The 20736-nt window shown below is 44.7% G+C and overlaps 1 long non-coding RNA gene across 1 annotated transcript in view; it reads left to right on the plus strand.

The window, feature by feature from the left end:
* The window catches only part of LOC146822938 (uncharacterized), a 93500-nt gene extending 74445 nt beyond the window's left edge, over positions 1–19055 (plus strand). The window contains exon 3 of the long non-coding RNA XR_014962096.1: positions 18919–19055. This is a non-coding gene — a long non-coding RNA (uncharacterized LOC146822938). The remainder of the gene's footprint in view (positions 1–18918) is intronic.
* Positions 19056–20736: the final 1681 nt, after the last annotated feature.

Genomic DNA, 20736 nt, shown 5'->3' on the forward strand with positions numbered 1-20736 from the left:
AAAATTTCATTTCAAGCACTCGGTGGCGGGCCAAAGAGTGGTTTGTTTGGCGATAAATTCCTTCACAAAAACCCTCCCTTCCAAAAATTGTCACAACGTCTGAATATTGACCTCTGGTTTCGCTTCCTCCGAGGGGACCCTCCATCATGGTGGTCTTGTCACTTCCGCACCCATGAAAGACCAGAAGGAGGAAAGGAGAAGAAAGGACCTATGAGCACTGAAGATTCTCATTTCCCTTTATTGAGAAATAAGAGGTTTATAAAGGAAAACAAAGCACTACGACATCTCTTTACGTTTCACCCGCCTTAAGCTGGCAATCGGGCACGTGGATGCCCCAGGAAATATGATAAAGAATGGAGACCATGGCAAAATGCCGAGGAAGACGTTTCTTAAGGAAGGAGCGCAGTGAGGGACCTGAATGGGTCCTGGAATTGAGGGTGCTAATGAGTTGCCAAGAATCGCATAGCCGCGGTCTATATGGTGTCTACGCATGTTTGTGCGGTGAGTAGGCTGGTGACTCTGTCATCAAATTCTGTTGTATTGTATTCATTAAGCCTCAAGTTTATGTGATGTGGACGGGTGGCCTTTTCCACCCGGTTGTAAGAAAATCTATAAAGAGATGTTAAAAAAAACATTTGTTCCTTTGTCTAAGCTTGTCCGCTCGAAGCCACGGCTACCAAGGTTTGAGCTAAGGTTTAACAAAGGAGCCTGACTGGACCCACGTTGGTTTCGTGAGTGTATTCCATGGTAAGGTCGAAAAACCACCCCACATAATACACCACAATTCCTCACAATTTAAAATCATATTAAAGCACAGATACAATTTGAAAAAATATGTCTCGAAGACAGAAAAATTGTACTTTTACAAATGTAGCTTAATTACATACGTTTCCTTTCGTTAAACATATGTATTATGTTTTATTGAGCTGGACAACCAGCTGCTGCCTGTGAACCAGCAGCTGCATTAGAAGAGGCTGAGAGACAGCCCATAACCAATGGGGCCGCTGTTTTCGACCTGTTAGATCCCACAGAGCTCCCGGGTCCCAAAGCACACAAAAGGGATGCTATAAGCTGGCAGCACAGAACTGCTCCCTTTGCTCGCTTGTACCAAAAGCAATAGACCGTAAAGAGAGCGTTCTGGTTGGCTGACCGGCTCCCACTGGCCCATCCAGCGCGCTGATTGGAGTTAAAGTCAATTATTGTATTTAATCTAATTTAAAATAAATTAAGGATTCAATTTCATTTAATTTATTTTAACTTATTTTAGAGTTAAGGTTGTCATAAAAGTATGGTTAAGATTACTTATTTAAATTAAAACAAAAGAGGATTATCCTTGGTATTATGACAAAAGGATAATTACTTAATTTAAATGAATTAAGGCTTAGGTTAGGGATTGGCATTATAGGGATGGTAAAGTTGGTAATTACATTTATTGTGATTTAATTCGATTTAGGGCTAGCATGTACGTTTACAATTAGGATTTGTTTAATTAAACATAAATGAATTAAATCAATTTTTCTTCAATTTAAAATGTTACTGTAGTTGTATGTTTGGTGCAGTGGAATCAAAATAGTAAAATACATTTAAAACTATGTTAGGAAGGTAGTTGCTGTCCACGGAGTGCCATCATTGTAGTGGTACTTGAAGACAGCGGACTCTGAGAGCTTGACATGCAAGTCTTCAGAGCAGAGTTTCTTTCTATGGGAGCTGGGCTCTGTCACAGCGGCCATTGGCCACTCTGACACAAGCTCCTATCTACTTTTTGGGTCTTGTTACCACCGTGCTGTAGTTTCCATGCTTCCCATCAGACGTAGGTGATTCTGCTGTACACGCTTTGTGCATAGAGCGCACGTTCCCCGCTATGAGGTGCTGATGAACCCTGAGTACTTGGAAACCGTCAATCGAACTAGGGCTTTGGGGCAATCCATTTGTAGAGGTGAGGGGTGTTTTTTAATGTGTCCACTCAACTGTCCTTGCAAAGTGTGGATTTTCCACCAATAATCCACCCCTGACTCTATTCTTGAGTCAGAGGTTCAAGTGCATGTTACTTACCTCCTCATTCAGGGGAATAATGGCATGAACAGGTGAAAGGACATAGAAAGGCTTCCCTCTGAGGCCGGGATTATTTTTAAATAAAGTATACAGTATATTGGATCTTGTTATGTGGTGAATTTTATCTGCCAGGTGGGTTCCCTTGTCAGCTCAACTTAATACTCACTGCGGTGGATACACCCCCGGAGAGAGACTCCAACCCTCTGTAAGATGGCCTGACCTGCCCTGCGTGCCATCAGAGCAGCCAAAGAGACAAGAATAACGATTAGCCTGTGCTCTCTAAACATATGGCATAAAAGTCTGAAAAATGTCTACTTATTACTTTATTTGTGAAAAAAAGCAAGTGCATGAACGCTGTGCTTTCCGTGGGGCCCACCGTCAGTGATACCAACTACCAAGTCTACTTGGTTTTGATACCCCCTCATGCTTCTTTCTTCCACCACCCTATGCTCCCTGTATCTTGAACTCACTCTTCCAGGATTTTTTTCATCTTTGATTTTAATTTTCTTGCTGTTTTGCTACCTTTCTTTCCCTCCTTTTTTCTGCGTTTATTGCATTTCTCTCTCTTGCTTCAAAGTCTGATGATGAAAATAAATCTCAGTTCCCAGTAATCACCACCACCTTCAACCACTTGCACAAATTAAGCACTGCATGCTAGTCTGGGTCTACCTAATATCTCTGAGCTTTCTGAAATACACTTGACCCGATTCACACATGAATTTTAGGGTATGTAAAATAGTACTCTGGGAGCACTATTCCCATACTACAATATGCAGGGGAGCCTCGAGCCAGAGTTATCTGCCTCTTCTTGTCCTATTGTTTCTGTACAGAGCTCTCCCCCACATATGCAGATATCTCTACACATGTAGGTAAGGTTTTGTAGTAAATGTGGGATGAGACAAAGGGGAGTGGATGGAAAATGGAAATTTAAGGAGGGATTTAGGGAGGTACATGCTAATACAAAAATACACCCAGGAATGATTAAGACACGTGCTCTTCACAAAATATTCTTCTCATTAGACTACTGCTCTAAAATTAACAAGATGGACTTCAATGTACTCCAGCCAAGCTTTGGGGTAAGTCAAGCATCACACATTGACAGTCACTGGTGCTGCAACAGCAACACGCTCTAATAGCAATCAGTGGAGACGGCATATAGCACTAAGGAAAAATAGGAAAATATTTGGAAAATAGCTTTCATCTCTAAATTCAACTTCAATTTTTAACCAAGATCTTCTCTTGAAACCTACTACAAGGATCAAAAACATGGATTACACCTTCTAATGGAAAGGGGGATGGAAGGATAACTCAGGACTCCACCACCCATGTAAGGTGAAACTTATTACAATACCAAGCAAATACAAGTAGGATAACCAGCCTAGGCATCGCACAGGAAAGCTAATCTTGCAAGAGGTGCTGAGATGCATTACCAGCAGTGTTTACCAGTTTATCGCCATGTCACAGTCACAAAAGGAAACTCAAAGGGCAGCAATGTTATGCCTTTGCCCACTTTCTTCGTTTAGTAGGTGCCACTGCACCACAGAGAATGCATGTCTCGCAATAGACCCCGCTGGCACTCCAGCAACGTGCAAGCTGTCTGCAATGTCAGGGGCTCTCTCAAGCAAGCACACACAACAGCTAAATTTTCTATCAGTCACTTCTTGCACGTTGGTTGTTTGTGTTGTGGGGAATGTTAGTAACATGTGATTCGTACATACGTTGTAACATTTCACCCTGAGGCTGCATGTGTATCTGGGTTATGTCATCTCAAACATACCTACTAATTACTCTCTAAAGTGGAATAGACACCCATTATCTTAGCAGTGACTGCATGCATGTGTAGATGATGTATTAAATTTAGACTAGAACAACATCTCAAGAAATATCATATCTTTGTTGCAGATGATACCGAGTGCCTTCTCTCTCCCCGTTTCCTCACACCTTCTGACATCTAACCCCTCAGCCTCAATAGGGGTACAGTAGGGCACACATATATGTACGAGCAATCATTGAATGCACTTTCGATACCCTTAAGTTGCCCTTTTTATGTCATGACCATAAATGGGGTGAGGGATGCCCTCGTACTCCCCTAAAGTTGAGTGAAAGATATTAGTAGTCTGTGCTGCACATCATTGCTATGGAAAGGCAAATACATGTAGAAAGCTATCTAGGCTTCGGATGGGGCAGATAACAGGGTCTGCATGTGTGTGACCGGCTAGCTGCATAATTTTTAACATTGGCTGCTAGTTTGCTTGTTGCATTATGGTGGTTGGATAGCATCCTGACATTGATGAATGGTGGAGTATAACACTGCCTACATATACCATCCCGAGACAAGACTGTGTCACTACCACAATGTCACAATCAAACATGTTATGCTCAATTTATTAATACACTCACAATTCACTTTCTAACTCATTCTATGACAATGACATATTTTCAAATAAGTAAAATAATTCACAAACTTTACACAAGAAACATGTGATGCCCTTTTAACCTGGTGCACCAAAATCAAATCCCTTTAGGTTGTAACCTGTTCTGCTGTTTTTGGAGACCTATGCACGGATGGACCCGAGCCCGTACCCAGGACAGAGACCTTTGTATATAGGGCAAGGATCTCTGTCTGCCATTCTAAACAGGAAATGACAAAGAGGAACCCGGAAGTCATCCATTTTCTGTTGATTCTTAGTCATCATCTCACCACAACACTATCCTCCTCCATCCAGCTGTTCCTTTCACAATGGAAACCCTCACAATGTTTAAGGGGACAGAAGAGAGGGACCTCAGCTTTTCTGAATAAGAACTTGATATTATTTGCGAGGATGTCATAAATATTAGCATTTCCCTTTTTTGAGTTACCTGTGCTAATCAAGCAATTAAAAGTGAATATGTGTGACTAATAGAATGCACATTTAGTTTATATTATTCTATTCTGCAAAGTGATAATCAAAGTGGTGGCTCTTCAGCAATGGCGGAGGAGCGTTGCCCCACTAGTTCAGAGCCAGCAGGTGAAAAATAAAACGATAGACTTTAATTGTTTTATTTTTTATTTGCCAGCTTTGAGCCAGTGTGTAAAGGGAGGCGCAGGGCTGGGGCCATGGGAGGGGGGGGGGGGGGAGGACTGGTTTATGCACTTCTAAGTGTGCATGTGTTTTTTGCTGGCCATCTCAGGCCAGCCAAACACACATGCACACTTAGGTTTCTCCAACTGAGCTGTATTGAACAGCTTCGATGGAGAAACAGCACAGACTCCTGTGCCTTAGCGCAGCGCCAAACCAGCCCGCTCAGGCCAATCCACGCGCTGCTCTCTTAGCATGAGTCTGTGATGCTGCCCCAGTGTCTTCTGGGACAAGGAAGCAGCAAATCACCAAGGTGCAAGGAGAGATGCAGCCGGGAGCTTCAGGTAAGTGTTTTTTCAAATTATTAACCCTCCCGGGCTCCACCTCCCATGCTCCCCGTGCCACCTCCACCCACCTCACCACCTCTTCATTATGTCGCCCGCCACTGGATAATCAACTTTGCTTGACTATTTCTCAGTATTTAATCTAAACACTGACTGTTTGGTTTTACATTTATGTGTTATTAATTTCTGAAGAGGTTCTAGAATGTTGATATCTTCATGCCTTGTTTATTGTTCAAAGGGACACAATCTCACAGAATGAAAATAAGTGAAAGGGCATCAGGACACTCTCTGCTAATGTTTATTCTGAAAGTTTCCACAACAGTGGACCACTGTTATAAAACTGAGCACAAAATGCGAGGGGTTGGATCAGAATCTTCACTCTAGGCAAAAATGGGACATGTCATGCAGAATTAAGTCACCAATTGTAAATTGAAGGCTACTATGAAGGGATGCACTAACCTGTGCGTGCTGGCCTAGCACGACAAGAATAGCACTATTATATTAAATATTAGCCCTATTGTTCAAACAGGTATGTGTGAACCATCTCTGAAACTCAAAATAGGTCTTTATTTTCTGCTCTGTTAGAATAGCTTAGTGCTTAGAAGTAGATGAATGGCTGTAGAATTCCTATGAATGTATAACCTCAATCATGTTAGAGTTTTTCCTTTTAGTCACATTTCGATAAACATTGCTGCTGTCCTTTTATTTAACTTTTTAGTAGCTACAATTCATATCACATGCACTCTAACTGTATTTGATTTTAAAACGAATCTTTGACAGGTATCCCTTGTGTTTTAGTGTTCTTGAGTGTGTAATTCCTTAATGAACGAGGGTTTGGGGTTCTTCTAACTATCCCTGTAATGTCTGATGAGATTGATTATTAGCTGAAACAAATCTCGTTCACATATTGTTCAGTGGGTTGTGAATGGTTGCAATACAACTGGTTTTATGTCTTGGGTTGCATATTAACTGAGAACTTAGTGCCGGGCATCTAGAAAATCGAACTCTGTGTTTCTAGAACAAACTAGAAAATGTATCAAGAGGGTCCTCCAACTCTATAGGGGTTCTGAAACCCAGATGAGCATTGCAGCACAGCACAGAATTTGAGAGGGCTCACCGAGCGTTGCAGTGCAGTGAGTGTTGACACCCGAAGAGGGAAGGAGTGAAGCAAGTATTGAGAGGACCTTCGGCACTAGTCACGCATAAAGGCCCATGGAGTGCTTGCCTGTTCCCCAAAACCACCTTTGTGGCACCCACAGCTGACACCACTGCACAGGAGGGTCCTTATAGCTGCCTGGCTGACCCTGCATGTTCAGCTGAAAAGATTTGGGGAGTCTGAAGGTGGTAAGTGTAGCATCTTCCCCAGCCTGGGTACACGCCAATGATTTCAATCAATCTTTTTGATACTTTAATTACTCAACCCATTCTTGTAACTGGAAACTGGGAACTATCACCATCAATGTCCAGGATCTGCATTGATGTTGGAAAGGCAGTCACTGATGCGTCAGACCCAGTTTCTCCTTCAACATGTAGATCTGATGAACAAGGAGTTAAACACCGAACGTGAGCAGAGTCTCTGGTAATAGACTTCCCAAGGTGCTGGGCAGTCACCATGTGTCCTTAGGTAGACACAGCTTGTAAAGGTTCTGCATCAAATGGAGCATCAGAATTTTTTTTCCGCATCTGGTGTGTGAGCCCTCGATCTCCTATCCTAAACATGATGTTCTTCATATGAGTCTTCTGTCAGCATATGCTTTCATCTTTTGTTTCTGAATCAAGTTCTTCTCATGAGTTGTATTCTCGTTTTTCTTTCTCTGATTGGTCAACTGAGGTATCTTGGTTGTCATTGCTCTCTAGGTCATCAATGTCTCAGGACTTTTACCTGTGGTCGAGTGAAGTGTTGAATAATAGGCTCTTAAGGTAGAATTTAACACAGTTTTTAAATCGAGATTTTCAAAAGTAGCATGCTGCACTGCTTTCTTTAGCGTACTCATAAAATGCTCAACTAGTCCTTTGGCCTGTGGCAACACAGGTATGTTCTTCTGATGTTTTATACTCAGATGCTCAAAAAAATCTTTAAACTCACACCTGTTAAATAGCGAGCCATTGTCAGATTTCAACAGAGCTGGAACACTTCATGTTGCAAAGATGCCATTCAGCCTCTCAGTGACTCGGTATTGAATGGTAGATAAAAGATCCTCAAAGAAGGGAAATTGTGAGTATTCGTCCACAATCACCATCACGTGATGTCCATTGTAAAGTGGACTGAAAAAACTCAATGTCTACTGTTTTCGAGGCATGCTTTGGCGTGTTGAGTAACTTTAGTAGAAAGGCAGTTGCACAGATGACAGGCCTTTAATTCCTTCTCAACCAGCTCATCGAGATACAGAAACCAGGCTCAATCTCGGAGAGCTTGTTTTGTGGCTACGATTCCACGATGCCCTTCATGGGCCACTTCAATTATCTTCTGCCTCAGACCCTCCGGAATCAGGAATCTCGACCCTCGAAATATAACTCCTCCTGAGTTTTGGGCAGTTCATCTTTGATATTTTTGTATTTTTTATATTCATCCCATACGGTAGATGGAGGTGTGGCGCAGCCTAGCGTGACTCAGGGTTGCAGTCTCCGAAGTTGTGTGACGGCGCACAGGCAGAGGAGCCTTGACTGCCAGTGCAGGGAGCTGCGGGCTGCCAGCCGGTGTGACGCTGGAACCGGAAAGTCCACTGTAGCGGAGGGTCACCTGACTATGCACAGGGGCTGCGGTGCAACAAGGATGCGGGGAGAGGCCTACTCGACTGCTGCTGGAAGAACCGCGATCCGTGGGGGCCGTATGGCTGTGCGGCAGTCGGAGGCGTGCGGCGGCAGTAGGTGAGCCCCCAGTGCACAACCGTTCGAGGGGACTGCTTCGTGGCCCACACAGAGTTGCCCAGGTGCACCCACCGTATCATGACCTTCCTGTATTAGGCTATCGGCGAGGAGTACGCATGAACGCCCCTGAATTGCGGGCTAAGGAACCGGCGGCACCGCATACCAGCGTGGTCTGCACACAGCGTGGCAGGACTGGCAGGGAGAGAACGTTCCCGTGGTGCCCACGGAGAAGGCCGATTACCGCAGGCCCCAAACTAGAGTAGCAACATTTAGATTGGCAATATGGGAAAAACTGACAAAGCGCAATCAAAAATAAACTTTGAGAGGCAAAAGACCGCTGGGACCCGCGATGAAGAATTGGATTCCACTCAGACGGAACAAGGGAATACCGATACTGAGCCAGGTGAGGACCTTAAACAAATACTAGCTGCAATGCAGCAAAGTCTGGCTTCCATAGATGGCAAAATAGACTCTTTGCCATACAGAATGGATCGCATGTCAGAGAGAGTAGATAACATGCCGAGAGACTGGACAGGGTGGAGCGCAGGCTGTCTGAAGCAGAAGACTCGCAGGTGGAAGCTGGTTCAGCACAGAAACGAATGGGTAAAATGCTGGCAGTGCTGCGCGAAAAAACAGAGGATTTGGAAGCATGCTCTATGCGCAGTAATGTGCACATTTTGGCCCTACCTGAATCTACAGAGACCGGAAACATGGAGTTATTTGTGGAGCAGCTACTGGTGACCATGTTGGGCCGCGAAATGGTCTCCACTGTTTTCTTAGTGGAGCGCGCTCACTGCTCGCTGGCTCCTAGGCCGCCTCCAGAGGCACCTCCTCGGCAGTGGTGGCAAGATTGTTGAATTATAGGGGCAGGAAGGCGGCTCTACGGAGGGCTAGGGAGCTATGAGTGCTAAACTATAAAGGATCGGAGCTAGCCCTGTTCCCTGATTTCACACCGCATGTCCAAGAGGCACGCAGACAATTCGTGCCCATAAAGCAGAAATTGCGAGAACTACATGTGGAATATGCAATGCTGTACCCTGCCAGATTGCGAGTAACATTAGATGGCAAGACTAAAATATACAATGACCCACAAGCACTGAATCAAGAACTCAAAAAACGCAGTAAGGAAGTGCAGAAGAAACTCTCTCAGAAGACTGAGGCAGAGGAAGATGGTGAACAAAGAGACTCAGAATGGGTTAGACTGTGAAGAAGCAACACTCCAGAGCTTTGCTGAAATGCAATTGCAGATATGGCTAAATAGGGCGTAATGAACACGCAACACATGAGTAGGAAATGGTTAGTAGAGTGCATGGGGAACGACCATGATGGAGGTGCACGGGACAGTATAGTAGGATATGCTACGTACAACAATGGTAAGCTGTATAGTATTGTACAGGATGCAGCAGCAGGAACAGTCATACCTGGATGGAACTATAGGCAGGGCAGAAGTAGGCCATTAGGAGGCACTAGGTGCAAGGTAACCACCGTCCTCGAGTGTAATACACACCGGGTGTACAGTGAACATGTTTGTTGTTGGGGGGAAGGAGGTTATTCGGCTAAAGTTCAGCCAGGCCGCAATGTTCAGGCCTTGGCGGGGGTGGGATTTGTTTGGACAGTTTGTCAATAAGCAGAATCTTTTACAGTACTAATGGCAAGTGCTGTTCAGATACAGGGTCAAGTAATATGGACAGCTTGCATGAGGGCCGATATATAGAATATGGCCGCTGATCAAGTCTCCAACACTAAAAGCCATGTTAGGTTCTTGACATGGAACGTCAGAGGTCTTAACGACCACAGGAAAATTCACAAACTAGTAGTTTATCTATATCGACATCATATAGACGTGGCTATACTCCAGGAGACCGATCTTCCCCCAGGCACAGGCTTGCTAGCTCCTAGGAGAATGAGGGCTACATGCATTAGATCAGGGTTCACGTCACTTGCCAGAGGAGTGTTGGTGTGGGTGAGTAGCAACTCTGGGCTGAGGGTGCGTGAGATTGAAGTGGATAAAGGAGGCAGATATGTTATAGCCAGTAATCATAAAGAGAATTTTGAGGTACAGTTACTAGTTTGGCTTATCCTCACCCAGCAAATATCTCAACGAGCCAGGGACTCTGTGATGATATTGCCAGATTTTTTATGGAGAAAGCCGAGGCCATTTTCTCTAAGTTTAAAGGACCAACTACAAAGGATATAATGGACCAAAATAAGATTTATAAGTCAGTTTCCAACTTGCAGTTTACTTTGGACAAATTCACACCTCTATCCACTTCGGAAACTCATATCCTACTTGTTAGATCTGTGGGTCTCTAGTTGGCAGAGGTAGGTACCACTGTCCAGGTAGGGACCCTTACTTCTAGTCAGGGTAAGGGGGATTCACTCTTTGGATAACCCCTGCTCACCCCCTTGGTAGCTTGGCACAAGCAGACAGGCTTATCAAAGGCAATGTGTAAAGTATTTGTACAAGCACTCACAATAACACAGTGAAAACACCACAAATGGACTCCACACCAGTGTAGATAAATAAAGTACTTTTATATAAACTACACAAGACCAAAACGACAAAATTCCAACATACACAGTTCAAGAATATGGTTTCAAAAAGAGTTCTTAGCTTAGCGACAAAATCATTCACCTTAGCGTCAATTTTAGCCAACCGTACCTGGTGATGCGATAAAAGTTCTTAGTGGCGCTCAGGCGTCGAAAAACAAGCAACAGCGTCAGTCCCGAGACCCTGGGGAGGCGAGGCGACAACCCTGCTGCACGCAGCGGGCGTGGGCAACGAATCCGGTCTGTATGGGGAGTGAGGCGATACTTGTATGGATTCCAAGGCGTAGCTTTTCCGGTAGAAATTTACTCGCTTAGGCACGATGCGACAAAATTCGGCCCGCTAACGAGCGGGGCGACAATTTCACCAGCGATGATCTGGGTTGGCTCTGCGACGATACTCGCAGCAATAAAATTCGGCACGCTAACGAGCGGTGCGATGATTTTGGCTGGCTCTGCGACGATCTCACCCAGCGGCGGCAGGCTCTGCGATGATGTTCTCAGTGATAAAATTCTGCCCGCCAACGAGCGGAGCGGGAATCTGGGCTGGCTCTGCGACGATGTTCGCAGCGACAAAATTCAGCCCGCTAACGAGCGGGGCGACGATTTCACCAGCGATGATCCGGATCAGCGGCAGCAGGCTCTGCGACGATGTTTGCAGCGATAAAATTTTGCCTGCTAACAAGCGGAGCGACGGAAATTTTCTTGCGAAGCCAGCTGTGCGTGAAAAAGTGTAGATCCTTTGCTTCTTTCTTCTTGGTCAGCTTCCCAACAGCAGGCACCACTTCCAGAGGCCCCACAATTGGATCAAGCACTCTAGGAAGGGAAGAACTCACTCAGCAGGGTTCAGGAGGAAGCTGGGGGTGAAGCCCTTTTGTTCCTGGGACTTCTTAACAGGAGGCCAGCTCTTCTCAGGCCCTTGGAGATCTCTTCAAGCAAGGGGACACAGCAACAGCAAAGTCCTTCCCCTCTCCTTGGCAGCAAAGCAACTGCAGGTCAGCCCACAAACACACAGCAGGACAGTCTTTCCTCTTCAGTCTTCCAGCTTTCTCCTTGGCAGAGGTTCCTTCTTGATTCCAGGATGATCTAATTTTCTGTAGTCTGGGTCCCAATACTATATACCCCAAAATCCTTTGTCCTCTGAAGGCATTGTGAAAGGCAGACACAGCCCTATTCAGGCCCAGGTGCTACTCCTCCCACCCATCTACAGGGGAATTTCCCTATTCAGCCCTGGGCTGACTCATCCAGCCTCTGGGAGCCACCCCTGTCCCTGTCACTTACAAACCAGACAGCCAATTCACAAACAGGCCAAGGCACACAGAAAGGGCAGAAAAGGAAAACAGCCACCTTCTAAAAAGTGCTGTTTTCACACACAGGATTTAAAAACCATCCTTCCTAAAAGATGTGTTATTAAATTCTGAATTCAGGGATACCAGACTTTAGCTTTCTATCTTGCTCCTATGGGAAGATATGCAGGTAAACATTATACTCAGCATTCCCCATTATAGCCTATGGGCAAGATAGCCTTTCAATAGTGAAAAACGAAAATGGCTGTAATTCACTACCAGAGCATGCCACCTACACCAATACATGCTCTACCTTTCACATACACTGCACCCTGCCCAGGGGGGTACCTAGGGCCTTCCATAGGGGTGTCCAATGTGTACAGAAAGGGAAGGGTTATGCCTGGCCAGTGTGGACACTGGTCAGGTCAGCATGGCAGTTAGCAACTGCACCCAGGCACTGCAGTGGCAGGCCTGTGACACCATTTTAGGGCTACTCCTGTGGGTGGCACAATCAGTGCTGCAGGCCCACTAGTAGCATTCGAATCACCAGCCCTGGCACACTCAGTGCACTTTACTAGGGGCTGACAGGTGAAACAAATATGTCAATCATGGATAACCAATTACAATAACAATTTACGTAGGGAGCACTTGCACTTTGACACTGATCAGCAGTGGCAAAGTGCCCAAAGCATCTAAACCAGCAAAAACGAAATCCAGCATAGCGTCAAAAATACAGGAGGTAGAGGCAAAAAGTCAGGGGAAACCACGCCAAAGATGCCAGGTCTAACACTACTTATAACCATTAAATCAGGATCTCCAGATGACCCGTGTCTGGTCACAGTACTAAAAATGGCCCCTGAACCCATTGCTTTGACACTTACTTCTTTGTTTAATGCAATGTTGGCAGAAGGATACTTTCCTAGAGCCTGGAGAAAAGCTTCAATACTGCCACTACTTAAAAAACCTAGCCTGGATCCTAAGGATCCTAACAATTTTCGCTCTATTTCTCGTCTCCCCGTTCCGGCAAAAATTGTTGAGAAAAGCATGAATGCTCAGCTGAGTACCTTTTTGCGTGACACTCAAGCTTTAGTCCAAGCCAATTTGGCTTCAGAGAGGGTCATAGCACGGAATCTGCTCTCATTCAATCCACAGACGAGATCAGGGTGGCCCCTGATCGGGGTGGTAAGGTGGCCTTGATCTTCCTGGACCTCTCTGCAGCCTTCGACACGGTCCATCATGATCTGCTGAATTATTGAAGTCCTTTCTCTCTGACAGATCGCAAACGGTCTCATTGGGCGATTTTCGCGCCACACCGTTTTGCTTGCCTTGCGGAGTCCCACAGGGGTCATCCATAAGTCCTACACTTTTTAACGTGTATGTGTCTTCCCTGGCCCCCGTTATTGGCTCCTTCGGTTTTAGTCTTAAATCTTATGCTGACGACACACAAATTGTGGTGTCGCTGCTGCCTGGACAGGAGATTGGAACAGATCAACTGTTCCATGATTGCATTGAAGCAGTAGGGAGGTGGATGTCCCAAAACTGCCTTAGACTTAACTCAAACAAAATGGAAGTTGTCTTGTTTGGGAATTATCCCAATTTCTGGAACCCGAATTGGTGGCCAGACTCTACGGGCTCTCTTCCGACTCCTACCCGGAAAGTAAAAAACTTGTAGTTTTTGATGACAGACTCAATTTTGGGGCCCAAGTGAATGCAGTCGCCTCGGCCACGTCATATGTCTTTAGGACATGCAAGAAAATACTGCCTCTGCTGCCAAGCGACAGTCAACGCTTGGTGTTTACCTCACTAATTATGTCAAGACTTGATTATTGTAACAGCCTATATCTGAATATCCAGGAGCGTTTTTTGAACAAACTTCAAATTTTACAGAACGCAGGAGCCAGATTGCTTTCTGGTATACCCAAATATGCTTCTGTCTCCAGTGAGATCCGCAAACTCCACTGGCTCCCGGTCAAGAAACAAGTGAAGTTTAAATCTCTTTGTATGGTTTTTAGGGCGCTACAAGGCACAGGCCCAGACCAATTGAAGCAGCAATTTCAATGGTATGTGCCCAATAGACCATTGCGCTCTTCTAACGCAAAATTGGTCATTGTTCCACCTACAAAAAAAGTCAGGTGGGGAGGAAAAAGCTTTGGTGCGGGTGCTGTCAAGGCTTGGAATGATTTGCCTTTCCACCTGAGGAATAGCTCTGATCTGCTTAGATGTAGGAAGGCCCTTAAAACGCGGCTGTTTTGAACGATTGCTCTCCCCGGCTCCGGCCCATTCTATGTTTGTTTGGAGGATGGTAGCTAGCGCCCGGACACCTCAAGGTAACAGTTTTACAATGCCCCTAACATTAACATTACTACTGGTTGGTGTGTAAGGACCAAATCACAACGCCCTCCAATTTTATCACTCCTTACATGGCAAAATTGCACGATACTCACTCATGCCTCAACTATGGGGCGGGGATTTTAACTGCATACAAGACCTGGAGTTAGATAGGTCAAAAGGCACCCCGAGATGTCCCTCTAGGCCAGCCAGAACCATGGCAGCTATAGCAGAGGCGGAGGATCTCACAGATGTCTGGAGATTTAGGGCACTCTCGGGTTGAGAATACATACACACACTATTCTTCAGTATATGACACCCACACCAGAATAGACTATTGGTTTGTGTCACGGGAATTACTACCTAGTATCACTGGCTGTTTGTATTGGCACGCACATTCTCAGATCACTCCCCAGTCACGATAAGCATGATCATAGATGATACGCAACGGAGGGAACCCACCTGGCGCTTTCCGCAATATTACCTGTTGGACCATGTTTTTCTCAAAGACCCAGGAGAGGCAGTAGACTAACTTTTTACCACTAATCTCGGTAGTGTACCTAAGATAAGCACCATCTGGGACACATTTAACGTGTACATTAGGGGAATGACTATAGCAAAGCATGCAGGGGTCCTTAAGTCGATCAGAACACAATTGAAAAAAGTGGAGACAATGCTGGAAACTCTGGAAAAGAATTTCCAAGAGGGGGGAGACCCAAAACTATTAGCACAAATTAGAGCACAGATAGAGGAATATAATGAGTTGGCTTCAGCAGAAATTAAACACTTAGGAGAATATGCTACGGCACGGGTGTATGCTGAGGAAGAAAGGCCCAGCTCGGTCCTTGCCAAACTAACGTGGACCCTAGAGGTAAAAATTAGATAACACAGATATATTCTGAAGCCGGAGACCTGGTGGGGAGGGCATCCCAGATAGTAGAGGCCTTCAGTGAATACTACAACAAGTTATACTCCACACGAGAATCCAATATAGCTGAAACAGACAAGGACTATCTTGCCCATGTTGCAATGAAACGGCTGGAAAACTTAGACAGGGAACGATTAATGGAACCTTTACGCCCAACTGAAATAGTGGCAGCTTCAAAAAATATGCCGAATGATAAGGCGCCCGGGTCGGATGGACTGACCGTGGCCTTTTAAAAGGCATACCAAGATCGCCTCGTACCTCACCTGATGATCCTGTTTGAGGAAATGGAGAGGGAGGGCTTAATGCCACCTACCATGCGCGAGGCCCTTCTGATAACGATACTTAAGCCTGGGAAGCAACCAGAGCACTGCTCCTAATACAGGCCTCTATCATTGCTCAATACGGGCACAAAATTATACGCTAAGATCCGAGCAAAAAGACTTGCCCCCCTGCTGACGAGATTGATCAGACCGGAACAAACTGGGTTTGTCCCGGGCCGCTCACTCTTGTGCAACTTAAGAACTTTATTTGGCACTATTGCCCACATAGACAACATGGTTAAGGCGGCATCCCTCTTTATAGATAGAGAAAAGGCCTTTGACTCAGTGGAGTGGCGTTTTTTCTATGCGGTCCTCGGCAGGGTGGGGTTGGGGGACGTCTTCTCAAACTGATCCAGGTATTATACACAAACCCTGTGGTGAGCATGAGGATAAACGGAGTCCTTTCCCCCACAATTATTATTACGAGAGGCACCAGGAAGCGGTGCTCGCTCTCACCACTGCTGTACGCACTTGTGACGGAGCCATTCACGTGTGCCATGCGGGAATACCATGCACACAGGGGCATCCGATCTCCACAGTACAATTTAGTCATAGCTGCATAGGCAGATGACACGCTGCTGTATATACACGACCCTGAGCAAAATCTGAACCTAATGCTTCGCTAGGTGACATTCTTTGGACAACATTCTGGCCTAAAGATTAATTGGCATAAGTCTATGATGTTCCCACTCACCACTTTACCACGCCCACGCACACCGACTACCCTATAGAATAGACCACAGAAGCTGTGCAATATTTGGGGATTCAGGTTCATACAGACCCTGACCTAATACTTACGAAAACTATGGCCGTGCAACGCAGAAATTGAAAGAATCTATCGACAAGTGGATAAGGCTTCCATTGTCCCTCCTAGGCCGCATAGCTATAATGAAAATCATTGTGCTGCCTCGCTTTCTTTTCTTGTTTGCCAACATCCCCATTGTACTACCCGCTTCCGTTTTTCAAACCCTCTGTGCCCTTATGATACGACTAGCCAGGGCAGAGAAGAACCCGCAAGTAAAGAGGGACACGCTAAAAAAAACATATGCAGAGCGCGGATTACATGCCCCAGACTTGGAGAGGTATTACAGAGCTGCTCAGGTGTTACATGCACATTATTGGATCCATGGCCCCCGTGAATTACCTTAATTGCACATTGAAAGAAACGCGGGCAGCCCTAGCCCACTGCCGAAAATGTTAGTTTGTAGCACCAGGGGCACCCCTCATATAATAGACCCGATAGCTTGCAAATGAAACCAGCTGAAAAACACAGCGAGGTCCCAGCGGATTACACTCATATATTCCCCAGATGGCCCTTAGAGTGGTGTAATTGGTTTCCTTTGAACGATGAAGGGGCAGTCATGCAAACACTTCGTAAATTAAATATTGAACTAATGGGTGATTTTTGTCATGAGGGAGTGATCAAGACATGGGAGCAGACATTAACACACAAACCTCGAATATCAGCCCTAGATGCATACAACTATCACAGAACCCAGCAAGCAATGCGCAATATTTTAGGGGAAGGGTTGGTGGAACCACAGGAAATGAAGACTCTAATAAATCTTCTCCAGGCCACCTCACCACAACGTGGCATCACAGCATAATACGCACTTAGCCGTAGGGCCAACACATCAGCTCCATTCAAAATCCAGTTGGATTGGCAAGCTGAGCTGGGTATAGATATCACGGAGGAGCAGTGGACAAGGTTCTTCGCAAACACAAAGTTAATTTCACAAAACGGGAGACACAAGCTGATACACTATAAATATCTCCACAGGGTATATTATACTCCAGCCTGACTACATAAATATGGCTTACTTAATGACGACAAGTGTCAAAGGTGCTGGGTGGTGAATGCAGGGTTCACACATTTGGCATAGGAATGCCCTGGAGTACGGGCTTATTGGAAGGAGGTATTTGCTGTTTTAACACTGATGTTGGGACTCCCGGTCCCAGAGACCCCTCCGGTCGCACTGCTAGGGTAGGACAAAGATATCCACAAATCAGGCCGCAGGTTAGTGGCCATTAGTCTCTTATTGGCAAAGAGGAGAATAGCAAAGCGATGGTTGCAGGTCCCATTACCAAAGGTCTTAGACTGGCTTGTGGAAATGTGCCTTCTCTGTCCACGGGTCCGTAGACAAACAAAGTAGAGATTGGCACTGAAGCTGGAATTCAAATAACAAGTTTATTAATCACTCATGAGTGAGACTACGTCCAAACAGCACTCTCAAGTGCTGCCTGCGGTAGTACATTGAAGTCACAGAACACAGGCCTTATATGCAGCCTTTTCTGCACTGGTAAGCATGTGGATACAAATAGAAGGTACAAGCATACACAGGAACAACTACCGACAAACATGGGCAGATGGGAGATCACTTAGTCAGAAAAGTGGGAGGGGGAACAGAACTGTTTACATCAGCAGAGAATGATTGACAGTTGAGTCTGAGACCAGGTGTTCTGGCAGCTACAAACTCTTAGCATGCACATTACTTTTAGCTGAGTCAGGAAGTCAACTAAAATAAACAGCACAGGCAGGGAAAAAGACGAGCAGCAGAGGATGGGAGAATTACAGAGCCAACGAAATAGCTGCCACAACCAAGATGGCTTCAGCTTATGCTAACAAAAATTATTTCAGATTTCCACAGGCTTACGGATTTAGCATACTGCTCCACGGAATCGGATAACTACAACGCCCTTATCCCAGAAAGAAGCAGACCTAAAGATATCTGCGGTCCATACCGGGCATATATGATACAGAGGGCAGCCGAGGATGAGGCCACAGAGAAATCTGCAGGAATAGGTGGGGGTAGCGGGGTTGGAAGCGTGCCGGGGGACGCTGGAAATTAACTAAACAGAATATGTGGTACTGACACATTGTTCAATCGACAAAATACGCAAAGCAGGGAAGTAGTCCACTGGGTGCAATGATGTAATAGTATGGTGGGGTATAGCGTAAAAGAGTGTTTGTCCATGGACTGCCGGCCAAGAAATATATGTACCTGTAAGTGTAACAATGCTTGAATGAAAATTGTACTGCTTATCTGACTGTAAAAAAAGTCTTAAATAAAGTTTTAAATAAAAAAATAATAATATAAGCGCTTATCTGTTTTGAAAGTGTTGTCCAGTCATGCATCCAGTTTGATGTCTTTTTATTATGTCCACTTTTTTTTTTGTTTGTTACAGATTTATATAGTGCAAACTCGACCCAAAGGTATTGAAGCTCTTTACATGAGCACCAGTTACGTTACACAAGTACACAGTCATTTTGTGGCAGGCACAGGGAGATTAAGTGATTTGCCCAGAATCACAGGATGCTGAGCGGATGCTGAGGCTCGAACCTGGTTCCCCAGTTCCAAAGTCGGAAGCTCTGGCCATGAGGCCACATCCTCTCCCATCATCCTCTCCACATTGCCTATATCATATGTTGTCCTGTTAAATGAATGGATTGTATCATTGTTATTGGTTGTCATGTTATTCTGTTATAAAATTCTTTATGTTTAAAAAGTAATATAATGTTGATACAATTGCAGTTTATTGTGACCCTAATATATTGGTTGTGTACCCCATTAGGTAATATAGTTTAGTTTCAATAAAATGTATTGGATTTTGTAAATTTCCATTGAGTCATGTTGCATTTCTTTTTTATCATCTTAAGTGTGTGTAAGGGTGACATTCAATGTTTTTTTTGTCAAAGCCCAATGAACTTTGAAAACATTTTAAGTGGCTCTGATAATTTTTGTAAGTGCATATATTCAATTCATATATGCAAAGAATACTCACTAGGCAATTCTACATCTCCCTCTAAATCGTTTCGATTGTCGACAGCATGCCAGGGGAACTGTTGCCTGAGTAGTATTGTCTGCTATGACCCAATCCTACTTCTACTAAATTCCCCAATTCTCAATTCCAAGAAAGAGGTCACTTACTGAAAACCTGGTCGACATTTTTTAGTATCATGGCTGACTATTTTAAAAATGAATAGACATAAAGTAACCACGGTGATAAACAGAAGGTTTACCTTACACATTAGCATGTAAAGGGATAGTTATAGGCCTCAAAATGTCAAGCTTTTTCTTATTTCATCTCCTTAAAATTGTTTTTGTGTATATTAAGTAACATGGAAATCAATGAGAGAGAGAGGGAGAATCAACATGGGGGCTAGTTCATTTCCCCTTTGTATAAAATAATGATCAAAAAGAACTGGCTCACACCCTTGAAGCCTTAAGTTTATGTTGTTTGTTATGTTTGTTATGAAAACCCTCACACACCGACCTAGTTGGTGGCATGCTTCATCATCGGGTCTCATCCAAGGTGCCGAGTGCACCTCGGTTGTGCTACGATGCCTGGACTACAGTGGATAGTTTTTTTGTGTGTAGTATAGTACAGTGGAAGTGATATTAAAACTGCATAAAGGGTCCCTTTTAAAAATAAAAAGTGATTTTAATGATGGGCCCTATGACAGGATTAAAATGGAAAAGTGCGGATATGTGTAGAGTTTACTATTATGACTCTGATATCCTAGGAAAAGGTCTACATGTTTCAGCCAGTCACTTTAATATGCTGGCTTTCTTCGGGACCTGTGGGGTGATGTGTATTAAAAAACCGAGTGTTGGTCAGGTGAAGTCTACCTGGCCAAGTGAGTAATAAGTATTGCATGCACTAAGGTGCGATTGAGGACAAGGAGGGGAATTGTATCCTCCTGGTTATGCTGTAAAAACTATGGTGAATTTGCCATGTACAGCATGAATCCCGCAAGGTGGCAGGAGCTGTAGTCACATGTTCATCAATGTTCTCTGCCCTCTGGTAGTACCTGTTGCGGCCTTAGATCGTTGTGACTAACACCCGTTTATTTTTACTGAGTTACTTGTAGATTGAGGGCTGTGGAGGAGTTGAGTCCTGAGCATCTATGGCTGTTTACTGGCCATGAGGTAGTCGAGTTGAGTAAGTACATTTTATTGCCTGTTTAATATAAATCATCACAAAATGACAATTTAAAGTACA

This window comes from Triturus cristatus, chromosome 5_2 (assembly GCF_964204655.1).
Source record: "Triturus cristatus chromosome 5_2, aTriCri1.1, whole genome shotgun sequence".
Classification (NCBI taxonomy): domain Eukaryota; kingdom Metazoa; phylum Chordata; class Amphibia; order Caudata; family Salamandridae; genus Triturus; species Triturus cristatus.